Source organism: Pleurodeles waltl, chromosome 1_2 (genome assembly GCF_031143425.1).
Source record: "Pleurodeles waltl isolate 20211129_DDA chromosome 1_2, aPleWal1.hap1.20221129, whole genome shotgun sequence".
Lineage (NCBI taxonomy): Eukaryota > Metazoa > Chordata > Amphibia > Caudata > Salamandridae > Pleurodeles > Pleurodeles waltl.
Genome location: NC_090437.1, coordinates 455729039 through 455743057, shown reverse-complemented (window position 1 = coordinate 455743057; position 14019 = coordinate 455729039).

The following is a 14019-nucleotide window of genomic DNA, read 5'->3' as shown; positions in this document are numbered from 1 at the left end:
GGGGGGTCTTCCTCCTTTCTCTCTGCCAACTTGGGTAGTGAGGTGCCCACCTCCCCTACTCCAAACTTTGCTAGGGCAACACCTAGCTTACCCAAAGAGGTCACCCAACACTTGAGCAACCCCACCATGACCAATAGGGTCAGGGGGCCTACTTTGCTATTGGCCCTGGGGTCTGCCTCCCAGGCCAAGTACAGTGCTGCCAGGAAGGCTAGCACCCAGCAGAGGCTACTGACAGCTGTCAGTACCCAGAACCACACCCTAAGCTCTCCACTGACAGGTGGCTGAGCTGCTTTAGGGGCATCTTTGGGGTCCTGGCACCCCTCTTGCTGTCTAGAGTGGGGGGCTACCACCTCCTGTGGCAGACACCCTCCTTCCACTCTCCCTTCTGTCAGTGCAGGGGCAACACTTTGCATCTGGACAGCTGCCTGACTACTCAGGACTTCCTTGGGGTCAGGTGAGGCCTTACCAGTGCCAACTCTGGGCTCCCCCCTTACTGGGGCAGAGGGCCCTTGGCTCCCTGGAACTCTCTTTAAGAGTGGCCTACCCTTCCTTTTCTTCTTTCCTTTTCTTGGGGACCCCTGTCTCCTAACTGTAGGGACTGACTCCCCAGGACTTTGGGTTGGGGGGGCGCCCTGGGCGACCACCCCATCTGTGACCAGACTCACCTCTGGGAGGTCATTGCCCAGGATACAATCTAGGGGAAGGTCAGCACTGACTACCACCCTAATCCAGTCAAGGATACCCTCCCTCTCTAGGGGCACTATGGCTACAGGTTTGGAGGTGACCTCCCCTGTGGCTATCCTGACTTTCTTTGTCTTTCCTGGGACATACATGTCTGGAGTCACTAACCGGTCACTCACTATAGTGTGACTGGCACAGGTGTCTCTCAGGCCAGTGGTAGGGATCCCATTCACTTGAATGTGGTGGAAGTGCCTACTCCCACCCTCAGGGATCACCAGCTTACCATCTGGTCCTGTCTCCCAGCTCAATGCTAAGAGGACTTCATCATCTGAGGAATCCTCCTCCATGGCTACACTGGACAGCCCAATGCTAACCACCTTCTTTGGACAGGCTGCATCTCCTCTGAAGTGACCTGTCTGCTGACAGTCAAAGCAAGCCCTACTGTCCAAGAGCTTTTTTAACCCTGGGTCTCCCTGTCTCTGCATGTCAGAGTGGGAGTGGGATTTACTCTCCTCCTTCTTAGGGTTCTGGGGTACAGAGGGAGTCTCTGTGGTGGGCTTACCACCTCCCTCCTTAGGTTTTTGGGGACCTGTCCCCCCCTTCTTGGAGTCTCCCCCCTGGGACTTGACAACCACCCTGGTTCTCAACCACTCATCAGCTGCCTCCCCTAGCTCTCTAGGGTTGGTCTGCTTAGAGTCCACTAGATGCTGGCGTAACCTTTCTTGGGTACAATTGGTCAAGATGTGCTCTCTCATGATCAGATTGTATAACCCCTCATAAGTATCTACTTTGTTACCAATAATCCAGCCCTCTAGTGCCTTTAGTGAAATGTCCACAAAGTCAACCCAAGAATGGGTACTGACCTTCTGGGTGTCCCTGAACTTCATTCTATATTGCTCTGGGGTCAGACCAAACTTCTTGGCTAAGCACCTCTTCATACTAGGGTATGAATCTGCCTCCTCCCCCCTTAAGGTCAGAAGCCTATCCCTCCCTGAGTTGGGGACCAACTCCCACAAAAGGGAACCCCAGTATTGAGGCCTAACCCTTCTCATTTGGAGTGCCCTCTCAAAGGCCCCCAGCCACTTATCTATGTCATCCCCCTCTACATAAGCAGGAACTACCCCCTTGGGTAACCTGGGGCAAACTCCCCCACCCATGGACACCTCAGCTTCTTTATCGCTGCTTCCATCTCTTGTCTCTTTGTATGCCCACTTTTTCTTTTCTAGGGCCAGCTTCTCTGCTTCCAAAGCTATGTATGCTAGCTGGGCCTCCAGCTCTCTTTCTCTGATGGATGGGTTCTCTCCTCCTGAAGGGACCCCCTTCCTACCACTAGCTTTGGGTCTGCCCCTAGTGACTGTATCTACTGAGGACCGTTCTTCCTCTTCCTCACTTAGGCTCAGATGCCTTCCCTCCCCTGAGTGGTTAGAGTTAGCATCTTCCCCTTTTTCTCCCTCCTCTGGAGCTTCTTCTGACTCTACCTCTTGGGCCTCAGCCCATGCTGTCAGGGATGTGATCAGGATTTGCTTCCTGAGATCAGTGGTTGCAGGCAACCCTCTTTCAATACACAACCCCCTAAGCTGGACTACTGTCAGTGTGGGTAGGCTAGCCAGATCAAGCTCCATGGTTCCCTAGTTTTGTGTCAACAAAAACTTTTTGCAAAAATTGGAAACAAGAATTTAGAAAATTTAAAAAATTCAATAATTGAAATTAATCCAAATTAAAAAAAAAACAATTTTTGCACTAGGACAATTTAAAGGATTTTTAATTTGTTTTACTCAAAACTGTAACGTGATATTGAACACAAGTACAGGATCCCGTCGCTGCTTCCAATTATGTTGGAAAATGGGTTATTGGTAGGGCAGGTAGGTACCTACACCTAGCAACAAGCCACTAACCTCCACATAGGTACAGTTAGGTCTCAGTTAATTAATCCCAGCTCAACCCTTGGTAGCTTGGCAACGAGCGTCAAGGCTTAACTTAGGAGACAAAGTGTAAAGCATTCAAATATCACATAACAGTAATTAAATAAAACACAGGAAACAGTTTAAAAATCCAAAACCAATTTATAAAAATAGTTTATATTTTTATCTTTAAAATGACACAAAAACGATTAAAATCGGTTCAGGGGAACCGGAGATATGAATTTTTAAAGAATTAGTACTTTTCTAGCGCTTAGAAACAAAAAGCGCCAATCGGGTCATCTGGTTGCACCTCGACCGGGGCAAAGTCAAACTTTCAGGCCGGCCGCGATGGAGCCCTGCTCGGCTACAGGTCGCGGGAGGCCTCGGTTAAAAAGTTACCTTCTGACTTAGTCTTTATTTTGAAGTTTTTCTTCACCGGGACGAACCTGCCAGTTGAATCCGACCTCCTGGAGCCCTTGTCCGGATACGCGATGTGGGTTTCCTCGGTGGAGACTTTTACCTTCGGACTTAGTCGTTTTTTCGAGATGAAAATCCTTCGACCGGGGTAAACCTGGATCTTGATCCGACGTCCATGGAGCCCTTCTCGGATACGATGGCTGGGAGGTCCCGGTCAACTTTTTATGTTCGGACTTAGTCTCTTTTTTGGATGTGTTTCTTTACCGGGACGAACCACGAAGTCAGGCCGGGTCGCGGTTGAGGCAAGCCGGCTAGAATTTCCGCGGCGGGTCGGTCCCTCTCTGGAGCTTTTTTCCAAAAATTCTCAAATCTTTTCCAACTTCTGGGGCTTCACCCAGATGTTCTTTTAAGGTTCTTTTGGGGTCCACAGCTCACCCCAAGGGTCCAGAAGTTCTGTGATGGTCCTTGGGGGGTGCGGACTTCAACTCCCAGAATGCACCTGGCGCAAACTCCTTTTTGGCCACTGGACAGTGGTCAGCTGGTCGCTTTCTTCAGGAGTTGGTGCAGGGGACTCTGGTTTAGCAATTTTTCACCTGTAGCAAACAGGGAGTCCCTCCTTGAACCAGTTGAAGCCAGGCAAAGTCCTTCTTGTGGTGAAGCCCAAGTGTGCAGCTGGTGCAGTCCTTCTGAGTGCAGGGTCCAGGTGCAGGCCAGGGGTCCAGCAGGGCAGTCCTTCTTCTTCTTTAGTTCCTTTCTTGTTGAATTCTGGAGGGGATCTGAGGCGTGGGTGCAGGTCTGCCAGTTTTATCCTTGCTCCTGGGTGAAAAGCAGGGGGGCCCTGGTTCTCCAATCAGGGACAGGGTCGTCCCCCTGTGATGACCACTTCCTGGGAAGTGTGGCAAAAATCCATCCCAGAAGGCAACAGTCTCTAAAAATCCAACATGGATGAATCTGATTTTTGGAGGTTACATCTGGCTGAGCCCACCCACTGGTGTGGCTAAAAATCATAAACACACCCCTCTCCTGCCCTCTCCTAATCTAATCAAGGGGGCACCTAATTGTCTGGGGTTGCAGGATGTGGGGGTGTTGCTGGGTGCTGCAAATGTCCTTCTCTGCCTTTGAAGACCAGTTTGGCAGCCCTCCCCCTTCCTGCCTCACCATCTGCTGAGGGGAGATTCTCTCCCCCAAGCACATTCCTTTGTGTGAAGCCTGGCCACTTCACACCTCATCAAGGCAGCCTGGCAGAAGCTGCTGCAGGCTGGCTAATCAGAGCACAGCAGCAAAAACAATGCAGAGCTGAAATTGGCAACTTTTTAGGTAAAGTCTAAACTTTTTACCTGAACTAGTTATATTAAATCCAACAACTGGAAGTTGTAGGATGTATTACAACAATTAATTTGATACCAAATTCTTGGTATGCAACATTTAAGGAGACTTTAAAATTTAAAATAAAGTCTGCCCATTCTACCCTATGAAGGCCATTTACTTCAATGAGGGAAAAACGAATTTGGCTGTTTTTACCTCACCAGGGCTTATAAATCTATTTTTATAAAGTCCCTGCTTATAGTTACATGGCACCCAGCCCTAGGGGCACATAGGGCACACCTTAGGGGTGACTTATATGTAAAAATAAGGTAGTTTAAGACTTTCGAAGTACCTTTAATTCCAAAGTCGAATTTGCATATAACTTTAATTTAAAAGCAGCCACCAAGGCAGGCTTGCTTTTAAAATGACACTGGGCACCTCAGCAATGCACCTAGGTGTGCACCACCTATGCTGTGGTCCCTAAACCTACATGCCCTACCATATACTAGGGACTTATAGGTGGGTTAACTTAGCCAATTATAATTAGCCTAATTTGCATATCCATTTTACACAGAGCACAGGCCCTGGGACTGGTTAGCAGTACCCAGGGCACCATCAAAGTCAGGAAAACACCAGCAAAAAGAGGAAAATGGGGTCAAAAAGTTATGGGGCCTCTGCAATCAGCCCTGTTTTCTCACAAATACCAAATCTCGGTAACAGCGGTATAGCTTCTGTGAGCACAGTATACCCTTAGCATACTGGAATTCCAGACATTTGGAGGACTCCAGCGACTGACAAATAGACGGGGGGTTCTTTGCAGCTCTCATGGATCATTGGGGTCCATGTTCAGTGGATCTCTTTGCTTCCAGACTGAATGCATAACTACCCAGGTACTTCAGTTGATGCCCGGATCAGTAGATGCATCAGTAGATGCGTTCCTACAAGAAAGTGGATGTAGTGAGCTGAAGCTTTGCCTCTTTTCATGCTGATACTGTGAGTGACAGCTCAAGTGCCTCATCAGAGGGCATCTGTGGTTCTGGTAACAGCGCTGTGGAGATCACAGGTGTGGTTTCCGACACTGCTAGAACTCTGTTATGACTTCCCACTTCTTACCCTGGTTTTCCCATAGAATCTACTGGACCCACAGGATCAGCCACATCCTCTAGTCCTTCAGGGCCCTCTCAAACTTATAGTGTGAGAATTTCAGGCATCGATGGGAAGACAGCAGACTTTCGAAGGGGGCTGAAAGATTTATCCAACAGGCTTGGGCCCCAGAGACTTGTAAGATAGAAGGATCAGCATGTAACCAGTGGGTTCATTGGTGTGTGAGGAGACATTTGGATCCAAAGGGGGTCCAAATTACAGATATCTTAAATTTTTTGCAGGATTGGCTGATTCTGGCTTATCATATTGTGATGTAAACTATTTTAGATCGACGATCTTGGTGGGTCACCCTGCTTTTCATTATTTACAGGTGGGAGTGCATCTTTGGGTTTGCAAACTACTCAAAGGCATCTGGATGTCTAGACCCCTGGAACCTCGATACTTGGATATTTGTGATGTAAAGAAAGTGTTAACCTTCCTGTCTTCATAGCAGCATAACCAGCATCTCTCGAGGAAGGAGCTATCAGCAAAGTTAGCTATGTGAGAGCTCTGGATATCTCCGCTAGAGTGTTTTCGCCAGAGGGAGTCACCTTTACTGTAGAAGAACCAAATGCAATACCAGGTCAGTAACTTACCCTGCTTTTGATAGTTCACCTAAATTATGTGTGGTCAGATGCCTGAAGGCTTATGAGATGACAGCGGAGTGCCATCCACAGGAGAAATAGACAACTGATAATCTCTATCAAGAAACCATTTAAAGCAGTGTCCTTCCCGTCTATTGCAAGGTGGGTAAGGTGGATTGTGGCAGAAGCAGGAAACAATGTTCGGGTCTTTGGCGCGCACTCTACTAGAGGTGCCATGCATTCTAAGTCCATGCAGGTAGGTAGCAGGTTGGAAGATACTTTGAACGCAGCTGATTGATCCTCTGACTCTACTTTTAAGCGCTTCTCCTTTAAACCAATTAAAGAAGCAACTGCTCTCATGGTGAGTAAGCTTTAAAAACGCATAATCCTCTCCTCCGGTCCAGACTCAGAATGAGAAATTTCCTAGCTATCAAGAAGGAAAGTTTCAATTTTAATAAGGACACATAGGCGAGGATTATCCCCCCCAACACAGCATACTTGTGTCTCCCACCTGGTCGGGGATCAGACGAAGGATATAAGTAAGAGGTGGTATTGTGTTTTAGAATAATTGTATGTTTTTTTTCTGTACTATGATGATCACATCTCATATGGACTATGTTAATGATTTTTTATCTGACTCATGGCAAGACTATAACTTGTGTTAAGGAATGTTATATAGCTATGAGTACAATTATTTTGAGTGGAATTAGTTGAGAGGTTGTACTTTTTCTCAACGATTACATTGTCTTCTAGGAACGAATACCACGGCAAATTGATGGTGCTGAACTTAACCAACTGCAGTGAAGTCAAGGAAGGACTCGGAGAACGGGGGATATGTATGGGCAATTGGACTGTTGTTGGATTGGACAGTGGTTACCATGGATACAGTGTTATGAATCATGGGATATGTAGTGTTCTGTTTTTCTTTGTTGAACTTTAAACTGGCTGTTTAATTAAAAAGTGAAGAAAGAAATGTATAATCATTGCCTCCCTGTCCTTACTAGAATTCTAATTTTGCTTCTCCATAGCTAGGAAATTTCACATTTAAACGAATAATGGACTATGGGCTTTGGATCTGGAAATGAGATTATATGACTGCAAAAGGGTGCACAGATTTATTATAATATGCAATGATGCTGGCTACAATAGGTATAACATTAAGGGGGTGGGGGTGGTGGAGGGGTGCAACGCCAGGCTCTAGTGTTCCAGTCTTTGCAACAGATTCACATCCTCTGATTCTGGGCGAATTACTTAATCTCCCTGTGCCTAAAAAAATGAATATTTCCTTGTGTAATGTAAATGGTGCTCTTGTAAACCCCTCAAATACCTTTGGGTCGAGTTTGTGCTAAATGAATCTGATACAGATAATACTAGTGAATTTGTACCCAGCTGTACTCTTTCTGAAGTTCAATTATTACCTGTTCATGAAGAGTTTAATTAAACCTCCCACATTATTCTAATATTACATTCAAGAGGTTTTATACTTGCAACAGAATGTTTAACTAGAATTTCTGATTATAGTAAACCCTTTTCCACATGACCTGATATAATAGCCAGGATGGTTTCCCGATTACTAGAAGTACTTCTGAGTATGCGGTAAGCGTCCCTTCTCCAGGGTTTGGCCAGTTACAGAGCGGATTATATAATGTGACAGTGTCTTGAAGTTATCTGAATCCCGGCTTCCCCGCTCTACTAAATTATGTTGTGTTCGGCAAATTGCTTTATATTCCAGAGTCTTGACCAGTTACTAATATGAAAACCTTGGTGGTTGAGTCCCGTTTCATTGGACCTTTGCAAGCAACAAGAAGAGAGATTGAATTCTCCGTCCATGACAGGGCTTTAAGCGGGGTGAAAATATAAAGGGGTCCCTGAAAGGGGCAGGCCTATATAAGTAAGAATATGGCTTAAACATATACACTAAGATTTGCATAGAGTGCCACCTTATGGACCTTTGCATCGAATCACAACTGTACCTGCCAGCCTGTGCTCTTTGAGACAGACCATTGGTCTGCAATCTTTAAGAGAGGCCAAGGATTGGATGACCACTTATTCGGAACACCTGGTTCGCCCCTGGTAGGCACTGAGAGAAACTCGCACTTCTTTCAGCCACAGGTCATTAGTGCCCCGTGATAAACACCTGGGTACGACTTAATTCAAATGATACACTAAACGAGAGTAATATGCTGCATGAAAAATGTTGGCACAACATCATGCAAAAGCATGGCAAATGCAAGATTAAGTAAAACGTGTGAAACATAAGCAGGAATGACATGGAATACCTTAAAATATTTTACACTCGTTGTTAAGAAATCCATCAGTGTTTCCCGTGAAAACTTAAGGAAATTAATACAGGGTCTAAAATGGACCCGTTTCAATGTCCATTGTAAATCACTCTTGGGTCTGAGTTCTGGAGGAACCTGACTCACATAAAGCCCTGGTCAGTAACTTCTCACAAGAATCTGATGAAGTCACCAGCTGTGTGCAGACGTTAACAAACAATACATACATACGGCACCTATAACAAACATTGCTGTATATGAGCTTTCAGGATCACCACCCCCCTCTCAAAAATGTAAAGAGAAGGAGAAGAAGTGTACGATGCAAGGCTTTCAACACTAACATGAAAAATAAATTCTCCCGCTCTATACTCTATTGTTAACTGGCAACTAAACACCATGTGACAAATAAAGCACAGATCATAGTTGCTCAAGAATGAGATAACGACGGGCAAGCCACTGGGTGAAGAGAATAATGGCCATACCTCTGTTGAAAGTTAACGCTATGCGACACGTCAGATTCATCAAAGCGAAGAGGTGTATGCTCGATCTGGGAAACAAAGCATAGATTCAACTTTATATGTGTTTTTGTGTACCCATTTGTGACGGGGGTGCATTGATGTGAGTCAGAACACTGAACGGAACTAATCATGTCCATTCACTTACTCACTCATTCATCTACCCACCCACTCACCATCTCACCAACCCACCCGCACGTTTCTTATTCAACTTTCCAACCATCCCTCTATCTTTCATCCAGCCATGCATCTAGGTACACTTCCTTCCAGCTGAACTGCACTTCTACCTATTCATAAGCCCACCCATTAATGTCTGCAGTATTTCATGCGCTGTTTGCCTATATCGTGTAGATTGTAAAGTTGAACCATAGCCTGTCTTCATAGACGTATATTTGCAGTTGGGGACGTTTATATGAGTACTGTATTGGAAACTCTGCACCAATAAAGAGATCTGTAATGAAATGATTAAAGCATCTTTGCTATAAATCTCTCTTCAGCGATCCTACTGAATTTTAGAGCCGGCGTGTGACCCCAAACTGCCCAGTTTAATACCAAGAAGATTACCCTACAGTCGTGGCTTCCTCACTTCCAAACTATACAAATGTTATTTTCTCTTTTTGACTCGGCATCTCTTACCTGCAAAAGCCTGAGGGAAAGACTCGTATTTCATATGAAATATTTTAAAATATCTTGATTATGAAGGAGATGAATCAGAATGGAAGGTATTTTGGTAAAGGCTGTTTGAAAGTGGAGTGACTGGGGTTGGCTTGTGCGTTGCAGGGGAATATGAAAAATGATCAAAAGTTGCAGACTAAGCAAATCACAACTCCAAACAATTAATAGGACTCATAATTGGGGTGTAGCTAGCCTTCAGAACACTGGGGAGGGGTGCTCCTTCCATTCTCGGGCATCGCCTCCTTATGGACCTCCAACTGAACAATTCCTACATCTAAAACAGCAAAATGGCAAATCCATTAAATACTGGTATTTCCCAGCCTAGCCCCCATTGCTTCATCCTATTGAACGTAAGCAGCTTTCTTGAACAAGTAGCAGTAGTTCCTTTTGAACATCATTGCACAGCCCACAGGTACGGTTCGGCATTCCCACATAGCAGACAGACCTTAGGCATAAACAAGAAAGGGTGTTAAGGAGAGCCCAGACGTGTCTTGCATCGCTCAAGAAACCTGTACATGAGCCAAGCCATAAATGTTTTTGGATGTACACAGTGCAACAAACATGTAAAAAATTCTCATCAAAATGAAAGAATGTGTTACTTTAACACATGGAACGATTTCACCTTAGTACATCAGTTTATATTGCTGCAGTAGATACTGTAATTGTGTGGTAAGCTTTTTGTGACTGGAGTATACGCTACAGACAGATGGATACTAGTTACATATAATCACTAAATTCATTGAGCTGAGCTATTTTGAGGAGATGAATTTGGAACCTGAATGTTACACGAAAATCCCTGCGTAAAATGCATTCTCTTCTCCCTAGTGTGCTATTTAATCTGATTGGTAGCAGTGAAATTGTTTTAAATTGTTCAGCACAGGTTCTACATTGGTAACATAAGCTTAACCAGAAGAGGGGAGATACTTCTGAAGTAATAATCAAAGTATTGTTAACCATCTGAAAAGTTGTCACATGAAGACAAAATGTTGGTGCTCATAAAGTGATCAACATATAATTTTAAAATCATCCTCTGGTCATCAGGAACAATCTCATCTTGTTATGTAATCAGGTACCCATTCTGAAATCACCAGGAATAGTTATATTTTGAGAAAACATCAAGTAGTCATTTTCAAATCATCCTCAAGTCATTAGACACATGTTTCTAAGCTTTGCTGATGACTTCAAGAGCCTGAAGAGGGGAAAATGATTACTAAGGCAGTGGGATGATCATCAAATGACTCTGGGATGGCTTCTAAAGTAATCTTGTTTGAACTGGTAAGGAGAGCAAGTGACATTGGGCCTGATTCTAACTTTGGAGGATGGTGTTAAACCGTCCCAAAAGTGGCGGATATACCACCTACCGTATTACGAGTCCATTATATCCTATGGAACTCGTAATACGGTAGGTGGTATATCCGCCACTTTTGGGACGGTTTAACACCGTCCTCCAAAGTTAGAATCAGGCCCATTGTGTCTTTTATTTTTTTTGCAGTTTTATATACCACAAACTCAAGCCAAAGGCATTGGAGCACTTTACATGAACACCAGTTACATTACTCAAGGATAAATTAATTATTTGGTAGGCATGGGGAGATTAAGGCCCTCATTATAACATTGGCGGTAAGTGCTGCTTACCACCATGCTGACTGCCACCAACATACCACGGCGGAATACCGGTACCCGTATTATTACTCACACATAGAAATCCGCCACTATACAGACACACACAGAAGTCCACCAGCCCAAAGGTCAGTGATGAAATGGCAGCACACAAACCCACACCGTTACACCAACAGAAATACGCCCACAGCCTTATGACCCACGAATCATGCGGCGGACATTCAACCGTGGTAAACCATTGGCGGTACATACTGCTGTGCTCAAAATATACACACACATACAAAACAACACCACATTGGACAATTCAAACTACACACACCTGACACACATACACACACCACACCCACACAACTATAAAATACCCACAACCCTTTACCACTACAAACAATTTACAACAGAGAGAGAGAGAGGCACGCCAGGAGCACCCACAGAACCAAAGCCACAGAACACCATCACCCATACACCATCCACGCACCTCACAGCACACACCCCAACACATCACCCCACACACCCTCACCCACACCACTCACACTACACCCATGGTGCCACAAAGACACCCCAGATTCTCTGATGAGGAGCTAGGGGGCATGGTGGAGGAAATCATCCAAGTAGAGCCACAGCTACTCGGATCACAGGTGCAGCAGACATCCATTGCTAGGAAGATGAAGCTATGGTGGAGAGTTGTGGACAGGGTCAATGCCGTGGGACAGCACACAAGAACCAGGGATGACATCCGGGAGAGGTGGAACGACCTATGGGGGAAGGTGTGTTCCGTGGTTGCAAGACACCAGATAGCAGTGTAGAGAACTGGCAGTGGATCCCCACCTCCTCCCTCACAACTAACGACATGGGAGGAGCAAGTCTTTGCAATAATGCATCCTGAGGGCCTGTCAGGAGTAGCAGGAGGACTGGACTCTGGTAAGTCAACTCTTTACTACTTTCCTCCCCCCTACCTGCATGCCATCACATACCCCCACCCCTACCCTCACCCCATCACCCCACCACCTCACATACACCCCACCATCACAACCCACCCCTCCCAGTACCCAGCACTGCATGCAACAACAGTGCATAGACATTAATCACAGCCCTGCATGAACACCCACCACCAAAGCATGCACAGTACTGACAATCACAAAGCTAACCAAATTACAACTCACACAAGCCAACGCTGCCTAGGTAATAACAACCATAGAGGGGAACATACCCATGCACAAGATGTTGCATGCAGTAACAATAACACTGCTTTTACATACCCACAGGACCCCCACACAACATTACCGGAGAGGAGGTGCCAGCAACATCCAGTCCCCCACCTGAAGAGGTGCCCAGTGATGACTGCAGCTCTGCATGACTGGATATGGATGACCAACCTGGACCATCAGGGACCTCTGGACAGTCGGTTACCCAGGCACAGTCCCATACCACCACAGAGGCTCCTCACTCAGCAGAGCACCCACCCAGCGGGCCCATAACACTGTCCCCAGGACACGTCAATTAGCAGTGTGTCCACCACTATAGGGACCCTAGGCAACCCCACAAAAACAGGACGATCAGGGACCTGGGGTCAGTGGCAGTGGGCACACGGTTCAGGGGACAGAGGCACAAAACAACAGGGAAGCTGGGAGGACTTCTGTGCGACAGGGGGAGGACAGGCCCAGGGAATCGACTCTCCACGAGGCACTCACCAACATCGTGGGAGTATACCAACATTCCCAGGAGACCATGGGCCAGATACTGGCCAAGTTGCAGGAGACCCAGCGGCTGTAGGAGGGACAGTACCTGGGGATCAGGGAGGACGTGAAGGACATCCACACCACCCTGGTCACCCTTGCAGGGGTGCTGGCAGACATGGCCAACACCATGAGGGAGGCAGTGGCACACCAATGGGCCCCTGACACTAGCCACACCAATGAACAGCCTTCCACCTCCGCTGCCGCTAGTGGACAGGAGGCCCGCCACAGGAACAACAGGCCACCAGCATCCCACCCCGTAAAAGGAGAACCACCCTGCAAACGTTCCCTGCGATCTAGGCAGAAGCCAGAGAACATTGCCAAGACCCCCACCAGGAAATAAGACTCCCCTGATTGTCACCCTTGTGTCCCACTCTGTCACCCTGTCCACCTTGAACTGACATTGCTCCCCTTACTATGCCCCCTTGGACAATGCACCTGTGATACCAATAGACTGGACCCTATCATGGTCTTTGCTCCACCATCACCCAAGCCCATTGCACATCCCCATTTACTTCTCAGCACTGACATAAACACCCTTGGAAAAACAAGTATGGAGTGTATCAAATGATTTAAGGATGTAGTTGTTTAACAATCTGTAGACAGTGAAAATAAGCTGTACAGTGATGTATATATAGTTGTGACCTGTAATGTGCGGCAATCAATACACCAGGAGCCACAGGAGGGCACAAATATCTGTAAATAGACATGTTAAAGGGAACAATAAGTGCCTTTGTAGTGGGAAAAGCAGCCAGCCAGAGAAAATTCACTTAAAAACAGCAATGGAAGGTGAGGTTACAGTGTCTTACCTGTGTGTCACTGGAAGTAATGTTGAATTATAGTTGTTCTGTTGTCCACATCCTCTTCGTTTGCCTCCTCTTAGTCACTGTCCACAGGCTCCACCGCTGCCACACGACCATCCCCAGCCTCATCCTCCTGCAGAAAAGGCACCTGATGTCTCAAGGGGAGATTGTGCAACATGCAACGATGATCTGGCATACCTTCTTGGGTGAATAGCACAGGGATCCACCTGTCAGATGGAGGCACCTGAACCTGGCCTCCAGGAGACCAAAGGTACGCTCAATGATCCTCCCAGTTCGCCCATGTGCCTCATTGTAATGTTCCTCTGCCCTTGTCCTGGCCTTCCTCACTGGGGTCAGTTGCCA